At 49.4% G+C, this 17,773-nt stretch overlaps 1 protein-coding gene across 2 annotated transcripts in view; it reads left to right on the plus strand.

The window, feature by feature from the left end:
* The first annotated feature begins 4,024 nt into the window (after nt 1-4,024).
* The window catches only part of EEF2K (eukaryotic elongation factor 2 kinase), an 85,827-nt gene continuing 72,078 nt past the window's right edge, over nt 4,025-17,773 (plus strand). For both annotated transcript variants that reach the window (XM_078344867.1, XM_078344868.1), the window contains exon 1: nt 4,025-4,430. The gene's annotated coding sequence lies outside the window, so the exon portion shown is untranslated. The remainder of the gene's footprint in view (nt 4,431-17,773) is intronic.

Genomic DNA, 17,773 nt, shown 5'->3' on the forward strand with positions numbered 1-17,773 from the left:
TTGCTCTGTTGCCCAGGCTGGAGTGCACTGGCACGATCTCGGCTCACTGCAATCTCCGCCTCCCAAATTGAAGTGAGTCTCCTGCCTCAGCCTCCCAAATAGCTGGGATTATAGGTGTCTGCCACCATGCCTGGTTAATTTTTGCATTTTTAGTACAGACAGAGTTTTGCCATGTTGCCCAGGCTGGTCTCCAACTCCTGGGATCAAGTGATCCATCCACCTCAGCCTCCCAAAGTGCTGGTATTACAGGCATGAGCCACCGTGACCGGCCCATACACCCATTAAAATTGTATAATTAAGCAGTTTTTTTTAGTGTATTCGCAGAGTTGTGCAACCATCAGCACAGTCAATTTTAGGACATTTTTATCACCCCGAAAAAGAAACTCTATAACTTTTTTTTTTTTTGAGACGGAGTTTCGCTCTTGTTACCCAGGCTGGAGTGCAACGGCCCGAACTTGGCTCACTGCAACCTCTGCCTCCTGGATTCAAGCAATTCTCCTGGCTCAGCCTCCCAAGTAGCTGGGATTACAGGCACGCGCCACCATGCCCAGCTAATTTTTGTATTTTTAGTAGAGATGAGGTTTCACCATGTTGGCCAGGCTGCTCTTGATCTCCTGACATCAAGTGATCCTCCCACCTCAGCCTCTCAAGTAGTTGGGACTACAACCACACACCACCAAGCCTGGCTAATTTTTCTTTTTCTTTTTTTTCTTTCTTTCGAGACGGAGTTTCGCTCTTGTTACCCAGGCTGGAGTGCAATGGCGCGATCTCAGCTCACTGCAACCTCCGCCTCCTGGGTTCAGGCAATTCTCCTGCCTCAGCCTCCTGAGTAGCTGGGATTACAGGCACGCACCACCGTGCCCAGCTAATTTTTTGTATTTTTAGTAGAGACAGGGTTTCACCATGTTGACCAGGATGGTCTCGATCTCTTGACCTCGTGATCCACCTGCCTCGGCCTCCCAAAGTGCTGGGATTACAGGCGTGAGCCACTGTGCCTGGCCTTGCATTTTTGTAGTGGCTAATGGCGTTGAGCGTCTTTTCACGTCCTTATTGGCCATTTGTACATCTTCTTTGGAGAACTGTCTATTCCAGTCGTTGGCCCACTTTTAAATTGGGCTATTTATCTTTTTATTATTGAGTTGTAAGAGTTCTTTATGTATTCTCCTTGCCAATCCCTTATCAGATGTGATTTGCAAATATTTTTTTCCCATTCTCTGGTTGTCTTTTCACTTTCTTTTTTGTTCGGCGGGGGTTTGTTTCTGTTTTTGTTTTTTGAGACAAGGTCTTACTCTGTCGCTCAGCCTAGAGTGCAGTGGTGAGATCTTGGCTCACTGCAGCCTCTGCCTTCAAGGCCCAAGCGCTCTTCGCACCTCAGCCTCCTGAGTAGCCAGGACCACATATGCAAGCCACCACGTATGCATGTATGGCTAATTTTTGTATTTTTTTTTATAAGGATGGGGTTTCACTATGATGCCCAGGCCAGTCTCGAATTCCTAAGCTCCAGCAATCTGCCCGCCTCAGCCTCCCAAAGTATTGTGATTAGAGGCGTGAGCCACTGCGCCTGGCCTTTTTCATTCATTTATTTAATTTTTGGAGACAGGTCTCACTCTGTTGTTGCCCAGGCTGAAGTGCAGTGGCATAATCATAGCTCACTACAGTTTCAAACTCCTGGGCCCAAGAGATCCTCCTGCCTCAGCCTCCTGAGTATCTGGGACTACAGGCACACAACACCACACCTGGTTAATTTTTTTTAATGTTTTATTTTAGAGACAGGCATCTTGCTGTGTTGCCCAGGCCCCATTGATCCTCCTGCCTTGGCATCCCAAAACTCCGACATGTGTGAACCACCGGGCTGGCCTTGAGTAATTTTGTTTTACCACAGTAGACATCTCCTTGAAGGCAAGTGTTTCTCCCACTTCCTAGCACCATATTTGGCACACAATAGGAGCTTAATACATATTTGCCATAAGAATGAATGCTCAGGCTAGGCGCGATGGCTCATGCCTGTAATCCCAGCACTTTGGGAGGCCAAGGCGGGTGGATCACGAGGTCAAGAGATCGAGACCATCCTGGTCAACATGGTGAAACCCCGTCTCTATTAAAAATACAAAAATTAGCTGGGCATGGTGGCGTGCCCCTGTAGTCCCAGCTACTCGGGAGGCTGAGGCAGGAGAATTGCTTGAACCCAGGAGGCGGAGGCTGCTGTGAGCCGAGATCATGCCATTGCACTCCAGCCTGGGTAACGAGAGTGAAACTCCAACTCAAAAAAAAAAAAATTAGCTGGGCTTGGTGGCACATGCCTGTAATCCCAGCTACTCAGGAGGCTGAGGCAGGAGAATTGCTTGAATTCAGAGGCGGAGGTTGCAGTGAGCCGAGATTGTGCCACTGCACTCCAGCCTGGGCCACAGAGGGAGACTCTGTCTCAAAAAAAGAAAAAAAAAAAAGAATGAATGCTCAGAAACTCTGTAACATATGCTCATCCCTGAACCAATCAATGGGGCTGAAGGGGTGAAATATGCTAATTGATCAGGTCTGGTCTTATGTCCATTTTGGAGCCAGGGAAGTGGGGATGGCTATTTTCCTGAACTGAGAATAGGGTAAGCTGGTTCCTTGAAGACTAATCAAGACGCTCAGGCAAAGAAGGACACTCCTGCTGGGCAGACAAAAATAACAGAGGCTCAGAGAGATAAAATAACTTGCCCAAGGGCCATAGAGCTTTAAGCATTAGCAACTTTTTTTTTTTTCAATTTTGCTTTGAGCTTGGACAGACTGTCTCAGCATCTTTGATATTCCCTTCTAGCCTGACCACCTCAGGGTCAGAATTCTAGGTGCAGTTTTGTCTTTTGCCAAAAGCTGGAGTTTACTCTCTTCGGGGGTTATACATAAGGAAAAGGTTCTTTGAAGAGTCTGAACTTTGAAATCAGACAAGTCTGGATTTAGTGCTGGCTCTGTCTTTCCCAGCTGCATCACCTGGGGCCTATCATTATCTCTACAAGCCTCAGCTTTGTCCTCTTTTTATTTTTATCTATTTATTTATTTATTTATTTTTGAGACGGAGTCTCACTCTGTCACCCAGGCTGGACTGCAATGGCACAATCTCGGCTCACTGCAACCTCCACCTCCCAGGTTCAGGCGATTCTTGTGCCTCAGCCTCCAGAGTAGCTGGGATTACAGGCCACCACACTGGCTATTTTTTTGCATTTTTAGTAGAGAAGGGGTTTCACTGTGTTGGCCAGGCTGATATCGAACTCCCGACCTCAGGTGATCCGCCTGCCTCTGCCTCCCAAAGTGCTGGGAAGATGGAATGAGAGAAATCCCCCAATAAATGTCACTGTTACTACTTTCATATCTAAAATGTGTGAAATTTCTAAAATTTCACTAACGAAGTATCTGGAAAGACCCAAATCAAAGTTTTCACAGGAGTTATTAGTTTTATTTCGTTTTCTTCTTTATACCTGTCCATATTTATCCACTCTACCACTCATGCCAGGTATTTATTAAGCATCTACAGTGTGCCAGCCAGACCCTGTGTCAAGAGTTAGGAATAAATAGAGGAGATATTAATTTTAAAACCACACAAATAGTTGCAATCATCATACGTGCCTGTTTTCACAAAGCAGAAATCAGGAAAAACAAGTATTTTCGATGAAAATATTTTAAGGTTACTATAGAGATTTACACAAACGAGCGATGGGGTCGATTTTAGAATGGACTGGAATACAGGAACTAAGCCAGGAGCAGGAGAGGATGGCGAGGCCAGGCGGAAGAGGACGGAAGTTGCTCACTCCTCCGAATTGCCCCCTGGCTGCCGGGTGCTAGGCCAGCCTCGCGCAGGAGAACCGGACATTGTGTACTCAGCAGGGGGAGCCGGGACTCAGCGCCAACCATTGCACCTGGGGCTGGGAGCCAGCGCCGGAGCCTGGAGGCCCTCTCAGCTGCTGCAGGCACCGTGACCGCCACCTGGGGGCAGCCACGTGAGCGCCACGCTGTGCGCCCCCCAGGCCAGCCCCGCCCCTACCCGCCCGCTTCTGCCCAACCTCGCCCGGAGCCACAGCTGCAGCTTCAGGTCCGCTCCTGCCGGGATCGAGCGCCCGCACTCCCGGCGCTGCAGCCACCCGAGTCGCGCTCGCTGCAGCCTGCACTCGAATCCCTGGCACGCGCCTCTCGCATCCGGAGATCGTCCCAGCGGCTGCCGCGCTCTCCCCGGGATCTCTCCGGCTGCCCGGAGCCCAGGGATTGGCCCATCTGCCCCGCGCGGCCCCAGCTGCGTCCTCGGAGCGCCAACCCGCGCGCCCCGCTCTCCGCTCCCCGGCACTCTCGGGGGGCCCGCCCGCCCTGCACCCTGGAGCGACGGGCCGCGAGCCTCTGCCAACTCTTCTGGATCCTCGCGGCCGTGGGCAGCGGCTGCAGCGCCTGTCTGCCGGAGGGAGGTAGGCGTGGACGGCGGCCGGCCAGGCCTTGGGGGGCTGGGAGAGGGCGCTGCAGGCCTGTGCGCCCCAGTGCAGCTGGCGTCTGAGTGCGCTGGGTCTGGGCTTGAGAATGGGGCCGGAGACGGCATGGAAGGAGAATGTGGGGGCGCTTCTCTGGTTGTTAAACTCTCTGGGACTCAGTGCTTGCTTCGGTAAAATGGGGAAGTTGTTAACGGCGATGTGGATATGGAAAGCAACTGGCAAGCAATGGGCGGTGATCTGGCTGCAAGTGACCAATAGTTTGGGGGCCTCCGCCCGAGGTGCCCTCGGGGCCCCCAGAGGGTGGGCGCATAGCAGCCTTCCTGTTCCCTGCAGGGCTCGGAGCCGCATCCCCCACGCTTTCCCCTGAACTAGAGGCCTGCGTCAGCTCGAATTCCCGGAACCTCTAAGACTGTGTAGACGCGCCCTTGCTGCATTTTTGGCTGCGGGAGTTAGGTTGTTGGCAGGCGCCGCTGACACGTGCGCCAAGGGGCTGGGCATTAGTAAGCCGGTGGCCGCGCGGGAGTGGGGGCCTCCCGGGTAAGCCCGCCCTGGATCCTTTTGCGCGCGCCTGGGTGATTTCGGGGAACCAGCCCAGCTGCGCCCTGAGTGTGATAGATGGGCCGCTTGGGGAAGTGAGATCTGCCCAGGGGAATGATCCCAGGGAGCCCCACCTCTGGAACCTCGGTGGTGGGCGCTTCTTTAGCCAGGAAAGCAGGAAACACTAGGGCTGGAGTCCTGGGTTGGAATTCTAGCTCGGTTATGCTCTCTGGTCCTCAGTTTCCTCATTAGTAAAGTGGGTACAGTATTAGTATCTACCTTTTAGTGTCCTTGGAAGGAGTAGATGAGTCTGTGTATGTCAGGCGCTTGGAACAGTGTCTGGCACACAGTGAAGGTCTGTGGCCCCAGAAGACATCTGATGGCCGCGGGCCCTGGACAGGCTGTAAAGTCTCAGGGAATTGAGTCATGTAGTCTATCCTAATGTTTTTACCAAGGAGGAAACTGAGGGTCACAGTGGTCCTCAGGTCCCCAGAAGCTCCCTAAGAGGAAGCCAGTCACATAAACAGACTCTGAAAAGCAAGATGGAGTAAGTGGTAATACAGAGCAAGCAGGTGGGAGCTGAGAATGCCCACTGTGTGTGTAGAAGGGAGAGAGTTATGGGTTGAAACAGGTTTCAGGTGATCTTTAAGCTGAGTTGGGGAAAAGGCAGGTGGAAGGAGGTAGGGTTCAAAGATGGCGTATGCAGGTGTCTTCCTTCTCTGTGGCCTCCACAGCAGCCAATGTTCATTCCTTCATTCAGCTGTTAATTCAACAAATACAGTAAAACCTCTCAACGACATGAATTCAGTGTAACATGGCTGGGATTGGCGTCCACCCTCCTCTCAACCCCCTTTCTCAAAGAAGTCATTGGGGACCCAAGTTCTTATCCTCTGCAGGGAATGGGGAGGCCAGAAGTCAAAACTGAGATGGTCACAGTTTAGACATAATCATAGGTGTACATTCCAAGAGCTACCTGTTTTTTGGGTCAGGGACGCGGTAGCTCAGGCCTGTAATCTCAGTACTTTGGGAGACTGAGGCAGGTGGATCACTTGAGGTCAGGAGTTCGAGACCAGCCTGGCCAACATGGGGAGACCCCTATCTCAACTAAACGTACAATAATTAGCTGGGCATGTTGGCACGAGCCTGTAATCCCAGCTACTCGGGAGGCTGAGGCAGGAGAACCGAGAATCGTTTGAACCCAGGAGGCAGAGGTTGCAGTGAGCTGAGATTGTACCACTGCACTCCAACCTGGGCAACAAAGCGAGACTGTCTCAAAAAATAAAAAAAATCCACCATTTTTTTTCTTGTGCTTTTTGTAACTGTACAGTACTTTTTGGCTGATTAAGGATATATCACTGACTGCGTGCGGTGGCTCATGCCTTCAATCCCAATCACTTTGGGAGGCCGAGGCAGGAGGATTGCTTGAGCCCAGGAGTTCAAGACCAGCCTAGCCAACAGGGCAAAACCCGGTCTCTATTTAAAAAAAAAAAAAAAAAAAAAAAAAAAAAAATCAATGATTTGCTTTTAAAACATACTGTATTTATTATGTGGCAGAAAAAGCTATGGGTCACCAATACCCATGTTCTCCTTGGGGTGCTCCCTGGATGAATTTTCCCAGGCTTCCTTACCATTCGGTGGGGCCACATGACTGAGTTTGGCTGATGAAACATGAGTGTGTCTATTTCAAGCCTAGACCCTAAAAACCTCTCACTGTTTCCTCATTTGTTGGACAAGTCAAAGAGACATTGAAGGCCTAGAAAAGGGCAGAGCCACAAGCTAGAAGGAGCGTTTTTTTGTTTTTGAGACGGAGTCTCTCTCTGTTGCCCAGGCTGGAGTGCAGTGGTGTGATCTTGGCTCACTACAACCTCCGCCTCCCAGGTTCAAGCAATTCTCCTGCCTCAGCCTTCCGAGTAGCTGGGATTACAGGCACCTGCCACCATGCCCAGCTAATTGTTTTTGTTTGTTGGTATTTTTAGTAGAGAAGGGGTTTCACCATGTTGGCCAGGCTGGTCTCGAATTCCTGACCTCATGATTAGCCTGCCTCGGCCTCCCAAAGTGCTGGGATTACTGTGAGCCACTGTGCCCGGCTGTCTGGTCCAATTCTTACACTTGAAGCAGAACAACTGAATGATCAGAAATATCGCCAGAGTAGTAATAGCAGCTGGTTGAACTAGTTTAAAAGAATCAAAGCTTTTTCTGTGGAGGGAGATTGGTTCTGCTGACCTGGAAGCTGCAGATCATTACCCCATGAACTGAGAATGCTCCTAGAAGGTGGTGAGATTGATGACCTTGTCTACACCTGGGATGAAAGCGGCCTGGGCCTTAAAGTGTTGCTGGATCAAATTCTTGCAGCCAAGGCTGATGAGCACAAGCAAGAAGGCTTCTTTTTTGTTGTTGTTTGTTTGTTTTGAGACAGGATCTTGCTCTGTCACTCAGGCTGGGGTGCAGTGGGACAGTCACAGCTCACTGCAGTCTGGAACTCCTCGGCTCAAGTGATCCTCCTGCCTCAGCCTCCCAAGAAGCTAGGACTTCAGACAGGAGTTACCACCCTGCCTGGCTAACTTTTAATTTTAGTGTAGAGATGGGGTCTCACTCTGTTGCAAGGCTGGGCTTGAACTGGACTCAAGCAGTTCTTCTGCCTTGGCCTCCCAAAGTGTTAAGATCACAGGCATGAGCCACCATTCCCAACCATAAGAAGGCTTCAGGCTGGGCACGGTGGCTCACGCCTAATAATCCCAGCACTTTGGGAGGCCGAGGTGAGTGGATCATGAGGTCAAGAGATCGAGACCATTCTGGTCAACAAGGTGAAACCCCGTCTCTACTAAAAATACAAAAATTAGCTGGGCATGGTGGTGCGCACCTGTAGTCCCAGCTACTCTGGAGGCTGAGGCAGGAGAATTGCTTGAACCCAGGAGGCGGAGGTTGCAGTGAGCCGAGATCGTGCCATTGCACTCCAGTCTGGGTAACAACAGCAAAACTCCATCTCAAAAAAAAAAAAGAAGGCTTCAAACAAAGGAATGAGTGAGTCACTAATGCACTGATGATAAAGCAGAAGATGACAGTCCCTCCCACAACCCCCAAAGTCCCAGGGCTGTGGGACTCCTAGAGAACTGTTTCAAAGGACTAGAGTCAGAGGGTGGATGGTGTTCTGTTCTCCATCTGTGAAGCTTTCGAGACCTAGCAAGGACTAGCAAGCCACAGGAAGCACCCGGAAGTAGGTGGCTAAACTGCGGAACATTTCTCAAGGCCAGTGCTTCTCCAGCTTCGGTGCACATCAGCGCCCCCAGGAGGGCTTGCTTCAACTTTGATTGCTGGACCCATCCCCAGAGTTTAATTTAGTAGGTCTGGAACGAGGCTTGAGCATTTGCATTTCCAGCAAGTTGCCAGGTGAGATGACTGCTGTGGCTGCTGTGGCAGCTGGTTCCATGCTTTTACAGGCACTGGTTCAGGAAGTGGTGACTGCGTTGGGAGCCCCGGATTCAGCCCGCACCAGCTTCAGATCCACCTCCCCCATGTTCTAGTCATGTGATTTTGGGCAAGCCACATAACCTCTCTGTTCCTTAGCTTTCTCATCTGTAGAGTGAAGCTAAGAGCGACTACCTCTTGTGGTTCAGGGAGGCTTCCTGGAGGAGGTGACGTCTAAGCTGAGGCCTGAGGGATGAGCAGACAAGTTGGCCAGGGGATGGGTAGGGAGGACAGTAGCCCGAGGGAAGGAGCGCATGCCTTATAGGGAACTGAGAGGGGTTATGTAGCAAGTGCTTTGTAAGTGATACTGAAATGCTACCAATCTGTTCTGGGCAGGACTGCAGTGGAGAGGAAGCCAACCTCGGTATGGAAAATGGGCTGCTGGATGGGCTCAGAAGCAGTGCTCGTTATTTGTGCCCTTCTTTCATTGGCCAGAACGCAGTCACGCAGCCCTACTTAGCTGCAAGGGATGCTGGGAAATGTAGTTCCTGGCCAGGCGGGGGAGTAAGGATTCCTAGTGGAAAGCCAGCTCTCTGTGCCTCAGTGGCTTTTTCTGGCCTCTGGCCACCTCTCTCACTTCTCCACCTTGCTCACTTTGCTCTGCTCTGTTGGGTGAGTGAATTTTACAGATGAAAAACCTGAGATCGAGAGAGGTTAACTAATTTGCCCAGCATTCTTCAGCTGATTGTGGCGCGGCAAGGATTTGAATTCATCCCAAAGGCCTTGCTTGGCTAGATCCTGGTTTTGGTGCTTTTCAGATCCTCCATGAGCCAGCCTTTCCCACTACAGCCTCCACCATGAGAGTAACTCCCATGTAATTACAACCCAGCAGTCCTTTTTCTTGCAGGGGGAGGTGGTGAGTGGACAGAGTCTTACTCTGTTGCCCAGGCTGGAGTGCAGTGGCACAATTTTGGCTGACTGCAACCTCCACCTCTTTGGTTCAAGCGATTCTCGTGCTTCAGCCTCCCAAGTAGCTGGGACTATACAGTTTGTACGCCACCAAGCCTGGTTAATTTTTGTATTTGTAGTAGAGATAGGGTTTCACCATGTTGCCCAGGCTGGTCTTGAACTCCTGGCCTCAAGCAGTCTGCCAGTCTCGGCCTCCCAAAGTGCTGGAATAACGGGTCAGCCACCACGCCCGGCCACAACTCATAAGTCCTTCTGTTTCTCCATTATATCAGCAGAAAATTGCTAGCTTTTCTCCACTTACTCGTTCATTTATGCAGCGCACACTTGTGCATGTATGGTGTGTGCCAGGCATTGTGCTCTGGGCTGGGAGCTGCAGAGGAATAACACACTGCCCCTTTTGTTCAAGACACTCACATGGTCTGGCCACTGGGAGTGCTGGGCACACAGAGTTCATGTGAGAAGTGAGACGTGCTGTATCCCTGGACTGACCCACCAGGAGTACAGAGTGTACTGTGGACACACACAGTGTGCCCAGCAAGTGATTAAACATTACAATTTGAGCTCCCTTGTGCATTTTGCTAATCACAGCTATAATTATGGTATTTTGTGTTTCATATTCCGAAATGCATTTTTCAGATTCCTGAAACCATATAATAGCCCTTGCATGATGACAGTTTTATATACACAAAACACAGTGTGCTGCAATGATATTTTTACGAGCCTTTAGCAGAGCAAATGATGACGTATCTCTGGCTTCTGCAGCAGGATTGCTGTTCGGATTGGTAAATTGATTTGTCTTTTTTTTTTATTTTGAGACAGAGTCTTGCTCTCTTGCTCTGTCATCCAGGCTGGAGTGCAGTGGCGTGATCTTGGCTCACTGCAACCTCCACTTCCTGGGTTCAAGCAATTCTCCTGCCTCAGCCTCCTGAGTAGCTGGAATTACAGGCACACGCCACCACGTCCGGCTAATTTTTGTATTTTTAGTAGAGACTGGGTTTCACCATGTTGGTCAGGCTGTTCGCAAACTCCTTGTGATCCACCCACCTTGGCCTCCCAAAGTGGTGTTGGGATTACAGGTGTGAGCCACTGTGCCCGGCCCTTTTTTTTGTTTTTAGGTGGAATTTCGCTCTTGTTGCCCAGGCTGTAGTGCAATGGCCCGATCTCAGCTCACCGCACCTTCCACCTCCCGGGTTCAAGCAATTCTCATGCCTCAGCCTTCCGAGTAGCTTGGATTACAGGCACACACCACCATGCCCAGCTAATTTTGTATTTTTAGTAGAGATGGGGTTTCTCCATGTTGATCAGGCTGGTCTCGAACTCCTGACCTCAGATGATGTGCCCACCTTGGCCTCCCAAAGTGCTGGGATTACAGGTATGAGCCATGGGGCCTAGCCCCCCCTTTTTTTATTTTTTTTTTGAGATGGAGCCTTGCTCTGTCGCTCAGGATGAAATACAGTGGCGCAATCTTGGCTCACTGCAACCTCCACCTCCTTGGTATGAGTGATTCTTCTGCCTTAGTCTCCCGAGTAGCTGGAACTACAGGTATGCGCCACCCTATGCTCAGCTAATGTTTGTATTTTTAGTAGAGACGGGGTTTTACCACATTGTCCAGGCTGGTCTCAAACTCCTGACTTCGTGATCCACCTGCCTCGACCTCCCACTTAGTGCTGGGATTACAGGCATGAGCCACGTCTGTCGGCCTTCTCTGTCTCTTTATGGTATGTGGGAAGATTTGTTTTTAAAGGGAAAAGAGGCCTCTTTGAAATTACACCAGAGGCTGGGCACAGCTGCTCATGCCTGTAATCCCAGCACTTCAGGAGGCTGAGGCTGAAGGATTGATTGAGCCCAGGAGTGGCAAGGCACTATCTCTACAAAAAATTTTAATAAGCCAGGCATGGTGGCAATATGCCTATATTCCCAGCTACTCGGGAGGCTGAGGCAGAAGGATCCCTTGAGCCAAGGAGTTGGAGGATGCAGTGAGCTGTGATTTTACCACTGCACTCCAGCCTAGATGAGAGAGCAAGACACCCACCCAGTCTGTTAAAATAGAAAGAAAGAGGCCAGGCAAGGTGGCTCACACCTGTAATCTCAGCACTTTGGGAGGCCAAGGTGGGTGAATCACCTGAGTTCAGGAGTTCATGATCAGCCTGGGCAACATGGTGAAACCCTGTCTCTACTAAAAGTACAAAGATGAGCTGGGTGTGGTGGTGCACACCTGTAATCCCAGCTACTCAGGAGGCTGAGGCACAAGAATCGCTTGAACCTGGGAGGTGGAGGTTGCAGTGAGCCAAGATTGAGCCACTGCACTCCTGCCTGAGTGATAGAGTGAGACTCCATCTCAAAAAACAAAAGAAAGAATTTCTACCAAATTCATACTAGAGCGGGGTTTCTCAGCCTCAGCACCATTGACATTTGGGCCAAATATTCTTCCTTGTAGAGGGCTGTTCTGTTTATGTAGGATATTGAGCAGCATCCCTGGCCTCTATCCACTACATGCTAGTTGCACTCCTAGAGTTACAACAACCAAAAATGTCTCTTGACATTGCCAAATGTCCCTTGAGGGAGCAAAATCGCCCAAGGTTGAGAGCCGCTGTCCAGGATTTTGTTAGTTTCCAATTGCTGCAGTAATGAATTGCTGCAATTACTTAGTGGCTTTAAAACAACACATTTATTATCTTACAGTTCCTGGGGGTCAGAAGCTCTAAAATCAAGGTGTCAGCATGGCTGTGTTCATTCTGGAGGCCCCAGGGGAAAACCTGTTTCTCTGCCTTGTCCAGATTGTAGGAACTGCCCTCATTCCATGGGCTCCAGGCCCCTCCCTCCATCTTCAAAGCCTGCAGCGTGGCATCTTCACATCTGTGTCTTTCTCTCGGCTCACATCTCTTCCTCTAACTCTGACCCTTCTACCTCCTTTTTATAAGGATCCTGTGATTACACTGGGCTCACAGGATAATCCATGAGTGTCTTCCGATCTTACAATCCTTAATCACATCTGCAAAGTGCCTTTTGCCATATAAGGTAACATACAGGTTCCAGGGATTAGGATGTAGACATCTTAAGGGGGGCCATTTTTCTGCCTGTCACATAGACAGTTTGGCCTCAGGGTACAATGAAATTTCATTGCTTAGGGAGGGCTTGTAGGGATTGAAGTGATTTAGGGAGTCAGGGACTGGGGGATTATTGGGGCATACTTTTGAGAGTACTAACTTTTGAGAGTCAAGTCTGTGCCAGACATCATGTGTCTAATCTCATTGTATCCTCAGAACAATCCCTGTAGGGGTACGGTTAGCTGTCCCCTGTTTACAGAGGAGGGAACTATCCAAGGAAGGCTTTCTGGAGGCCAGGTGCAGTAGTTCATGCATGTAATCAACTTTGGGAGGTCGAGACAGGAGAATCACTTGAGGCCAGGAGTTCAGAGGCAAGAGGATCACTTGAACGTGGGAGACTGAGGCTCCAGTGAGTCATGATTGTGCCATTGTACTCCAGCCTGGGTGACAGAGTGAGACCCTGTTTCAAAAAAAAAAAAGAGACCAGCCCGAGCATTACAGGGAGACTCCCATCTCTACAAAAATAAAATAACATAATTAGTCAGATGTGGTGGTATACACCTGTAGTCCCAGGTACTCGGGAGGCTGAGGTGGGAGGATCATTTGAGTCCAGGAGTTGGAGGCTGCAGTGAGCTATCAATGCACCACTGCACTCCAGCCTGGCCAATAGAGCCACACTCTCTCTAAAAGACAACAACAAACAAACCCAAAAGAAATAAACAAGGAAGGCTTTCTGGAGGAGGTCAAAATTTGAGCTGGGTCTTGAAGAGATTAAAGGGTTTTGCCAGTGAGTGGGAAAGGGATCCCAGGCAGAGGTGTTACTGATGGAGGGTGTCCAGGTTCTTGGTGTTTTAAGCAAAGAATTGGACAAAACACATGAACAAAGCAAGGAAAGAATAAAGCAATGAAAGCAAATATTTACAGAAAACAAAAGTACACTCCACAGGGTGGGAGTGGGCTTGAGCAAGTGGCTTACAGATTGCCTGGGGTTTAAACACCCTTTACAGGTTTCCCTATTGGTCACTTGATGTCCGCCCTATGTAAATAGCTGGGATCAGTCTGATAGGTTGTGGAAAGTGACCAATCAGAGGCTGAAGTGAAGTTAAACTGTTACACGCTATGCAGGTATCTGATTGGTTGTGGAAAGTAACCAATCAGGCTGAAATGAAGTTACAAATGAAGACTCCTATGCAAATGAAGACTTGGTCAGTGACCAGCCTGATGAGTTGGGGGGAGGGACCAACCAGAGGTACTTTCAGTTTTTTATCTGCCACACAGAAAAGTGGGGGCTTGCAAAGGGAGTAGCCTCTGGTCCTTTTGTTACATGGGTGTAGAAAGTTGGGGTTTCCCTTTTGATTTAGTTCTAGGAAGTCAGCCTGAATCAGCCTCAGGTTCCCTGCCTCCAGATCCTGTTCTCCTGCCTCAGAGGCGCCTGCAGGTAGACGCAAGGGCAAAGAGGAGGTGAGGAGAACTTCATGGTATATGAAGATTGATTCTTGGACTTGGAAAGTTGGGAAGCTGAGATGGCAGGGAGGAAGGGACGGTTGGGCTGGATTCTGTAAATTGATCCTTTCATTCTGATGTAAAGTGTACTATTTCTCTCAATAGTTTAAATAAATGTTTATAAGCACCCACTATATGCTAAGGGTGCAGACATTAATAAGACACTGATGTGAAATCTTAGCTTGATGCTTGACTTAATCACTCCTAATGCTGCACCCCAGTAAACAGACACTGAGCAGCCAGGTGTCGCTCACACCTATAATTCCAGCACTTTGGGAGGCTGAGGCGGATGGATCACTTGAGGTCAGAAGTTCAAGACCAGCCTGACCAACATGGTGAAACCCCGTCTCTACTACAAATACAAAATTAACCAGGCATGGCAGTAGATGCCTGTACTCCCAGCTACGTGAGAGGCCAAGGCAGGATAATTGCTTGATTCTGAGAGGTGGAGGAGGTTGCAGTGAGCCAAGATCATGCCATTGCACTTCAGCCTGGGCAACAGAGCAAGACTGTCTCAAAATAAAATAACAACAACAAAAAAACACTAAACAGCACGGTATTTGAGCTCATGTTGAGCACCTGTTCACTGAAAGCAGTACAAGGTATGGGGAGAGGGGTGGAGTCAGCAATGCAGACCTTAGGATGTCACTGCCTGCCTGACGAAGTCTATGATCTAGGACGGGGTCCCAGCTCCTGATGGTGGGGCCCAGGATTCAAACCCTGGCCATGTGGCTGTAGAGCACAAGCTGTTAGCCACTGTATTGGGTTTGGTTTTTGTTTCTTGTTTAAAGGAAAGCGGGGACTCCAGCTAGGGTTTAAAATATCTTCAGAACAAGCCAGGTGCAGCCCTCAACACCTAGCTCTGTGCAGTTCCCCTCCGTTAAGGTGGCCTTTTCAGAGGTAGACTGTCACTTCTGGACTGGGCAGCTCCTGTCATTGTCAGAGGAGAGTTCCTGTCAAGTGCTAGTGTAGCACCTGGTGTGCAGTCAGCCTTTCACATATATTATTTGTCTTTCTTATTTCCATAGACATTATGCCCTTTTGAGGTTGGTAAGCAAATAAGCAGCTTTTCTACTTTCTTATCACTCATTCATCGCACAAAAGCCACCTTCCCTGATCTGAATTTGTGCTAAACTGTGAGAAATTTCAGCTTCTTCAGTTGGTGGAATAAGACAGCGTTCTTGGCATGGTATCTAAAGGAACCAGAAGGCTGGGCACTGTGACTCACGCCTGTAATCTCAACACTTTGGGAGATTTAGGCAGGAGGATCACTTGAGACCAGGACCTCGAGACCAGCCTGGGCAACACAGCAAGACCTCATCTGTAAAAAGTAAATAAACAAAGGAACCTACCAGTGTAGGGATAGGGTGGGAAGGGAAGTAGTAAGGGGAAGTAGAGTTAAGTCTCATTTATCACTCCAGGAAATCAGAAGATAGGATCAAAATAAATAAATTAAAAAATAATAGGGGCACGCCTGTAATCCCAACACGTTGGGAGGCTGAGGCGGGTGGATCACTTGAGTCCAGGAGTTGGAGACCAGCTGGGCAACATGGTGAAACCCCATTTCCACAAAAATAAACAAAAATTAGCCTGTGGTCCCAGCTCCTCTGGCAGCTCACGTGGGAGGATCACTTGAGCCTGGAAAACAGAGGTTGCGGTGAGCCAAGATTGCACCACTGCACTCCAGCCTGGATAACAGAGAGAGACCCTGTCTCAAAAAAAAGAAAAAACAAATAATCAAGAAGCGTATATTTAATGATATATATACACCAAGGGAAATACTGAGAAACGTTGGAAGTGGTTGCCTCTAGGGGTGGGAAGTAGGGCTGCCCATGCACAGTGGCAAAGATTGTTTACTAGAGTTGAGCAGTACCCCACCTATGTGATCGTATACAGTGGCCCTAGTAAGAAAAAGGTGTTTAAAATATTTTAAAAATTATAAATAAGTAATATATAATGGCCCACGCCCAACTGAATTTGGACGGAGTCTCACTCTGTCACCCAGGCTGAAATGCAGTGGCATGATCTCGGCTCACTGCACCCTCTGCCTCCCAGGTTCAAACAATTCTCCTGCCTGACCTTCCCGAGTAGCTGGGATTACAGGCAGGCACCACCACGCCCTGCTAATTTTTGTATTTTTAGTTGAGACAGGGTTTTACCATGTTGGCCAGGCCGAGCTCGAATTGCCAACCTTAGGTGACCCGCCCACCTTGGCCTTCCAAAGTGTTGAGATTACAGGAGTGAGCCACTGCGCCTGGCCGTTTTGGGGCCTTTCATATTGTATGTGACAGAAAACCTATCTGTAGCTAACTAAATAGCCCTTTCCCCTACTGCCCCCTAAAAAGTGGGGTTTATTGTATCATATGATCCAGAAATCTATGAGGGCTTGGTAGTTTGGTTTTGGGAGTATCTGGATTCCAGGTTTCAAATGACATTATCACTCTTCAATTTTCTCTTTCTCTGGTTGTGCCCTCCACCCCACATGAGCTTTGTTCTGTGGTGGCATCAGCCTCAGTCTGAAGTTCACATTCAGCATGAAAACACTGAGCACCTCTTCCAGTCACTCAAGCAAAAAGCCCCAGGCTTGCTGCAATGGGCTAGAATAGTTTGACTCCAGTCACATGACCACCTCTGTGGCCAGGCACCCCAGTGCTATGATTGGTTAGGCCTGGATCACGTGACAACACATGACTTGAGGGTGGGGCCGAGGCAGAGCCTGGTACAGAAGCTAGTGTGTGATTCCATTCCAGGTGTCCACTGTGGTTGTAGTCAGGAATGTGTGTGTTGTGCTATGCTGGGTATATACTAGTGTGTGTGCATTGACCAGCTGGGGGTGTGCCATTTTGGCTTTGGGATGCTGGTCGCTAGGAGTGGTGGTGGGAAGATTCCACCCTCTTTCTACCATAGGAAGGCAGCTCCTGGGGGTGAGGGTGAGCCCAGAGAGGGGCCAGTGGCCACTGTGGCTTGACCCTCAGGCCTTGACCTGAGCATTGCAAGCATAGTTTCCTGCCTCTATAAACTGCCAGATCAAGACTCAGTGAGACAGTGGTTTCCATGGCCAGAGCCTAAAATAATCTATTCCTTGAGGACCTCTGAAGAAGCTTGACTTTGCTATGAGCCAGACGTCCAGGTCACAAGTCTGGCTGGGACCCAAGGCTCAGTCCCCTTTATTGATGATAATAAAAATGCTGATAATAATAGCTGTTGAGTTCATGGGGTGAGTACAGTTATGCATCCCCTCTGAGGCTCAAGAAGTGAAGTCACACAGCCAGTCTGTGGCAGAGATGGGGCTTGAACTTGGGCCTTTCTGACTCACTCTGCCACCTTTCCATAGAAATAGGGACTGGAGGCTGGGCACAGTGGCTCGTTCTTTTAATACCCAGCACTTTGGAAGGCCAAGGAGGGTGGATCACTTGAGGGCAGGAGTTCAAAAAAATAAAAAGAAAAGAAATAGGGACTGGGAGGAGAAGATGTGGATGCCTGAGTAAGGCAGAAGAAACTTTCAAGAGAATCCTGATGTCTTGGAGCTGGAGTCCTGTTCTTAGCACAGGAGCAGATCTTTCATTGGGCCAAGGGCAGCCCAGGTTAGACAGAGATCCCTAGGAGGCTGGGTGGTTGCCTGGTGTTGGAACAGGCCTCTTGGAACTGACTTAGAGGAAGGTTCCTTGTCTGCAGAAATCCTACATCATCCAGGTAGCCAGTCTTCATGTGCAAATATAAGAGTCTCTGCCAAGTTAGGACTCTGGATTGAGGCCACAGTTTTCCCAGGTTGACCCTGCCTAGGCACCCACTTGTCATAAAGGATGTGACCTTTCGGCCAGGTGCAGTGGCTCGTGCCTGTCATCCCAACACTTTTGGAGG

The sequence above is a fragment of the Callithrix jacchus genome, chromosome 12, assembly GCF_049354715.1.
Source record: "Callithrix jacchus isolate 240 chromosome 12, calJac240_pri, whole genome shotgun sequence".
Lineage (NCBI taxonomy): Eukaryota > Metazoa > Chordata > Mammalia > Primates > Cebidae > Callithrix > Callithrix jacchus.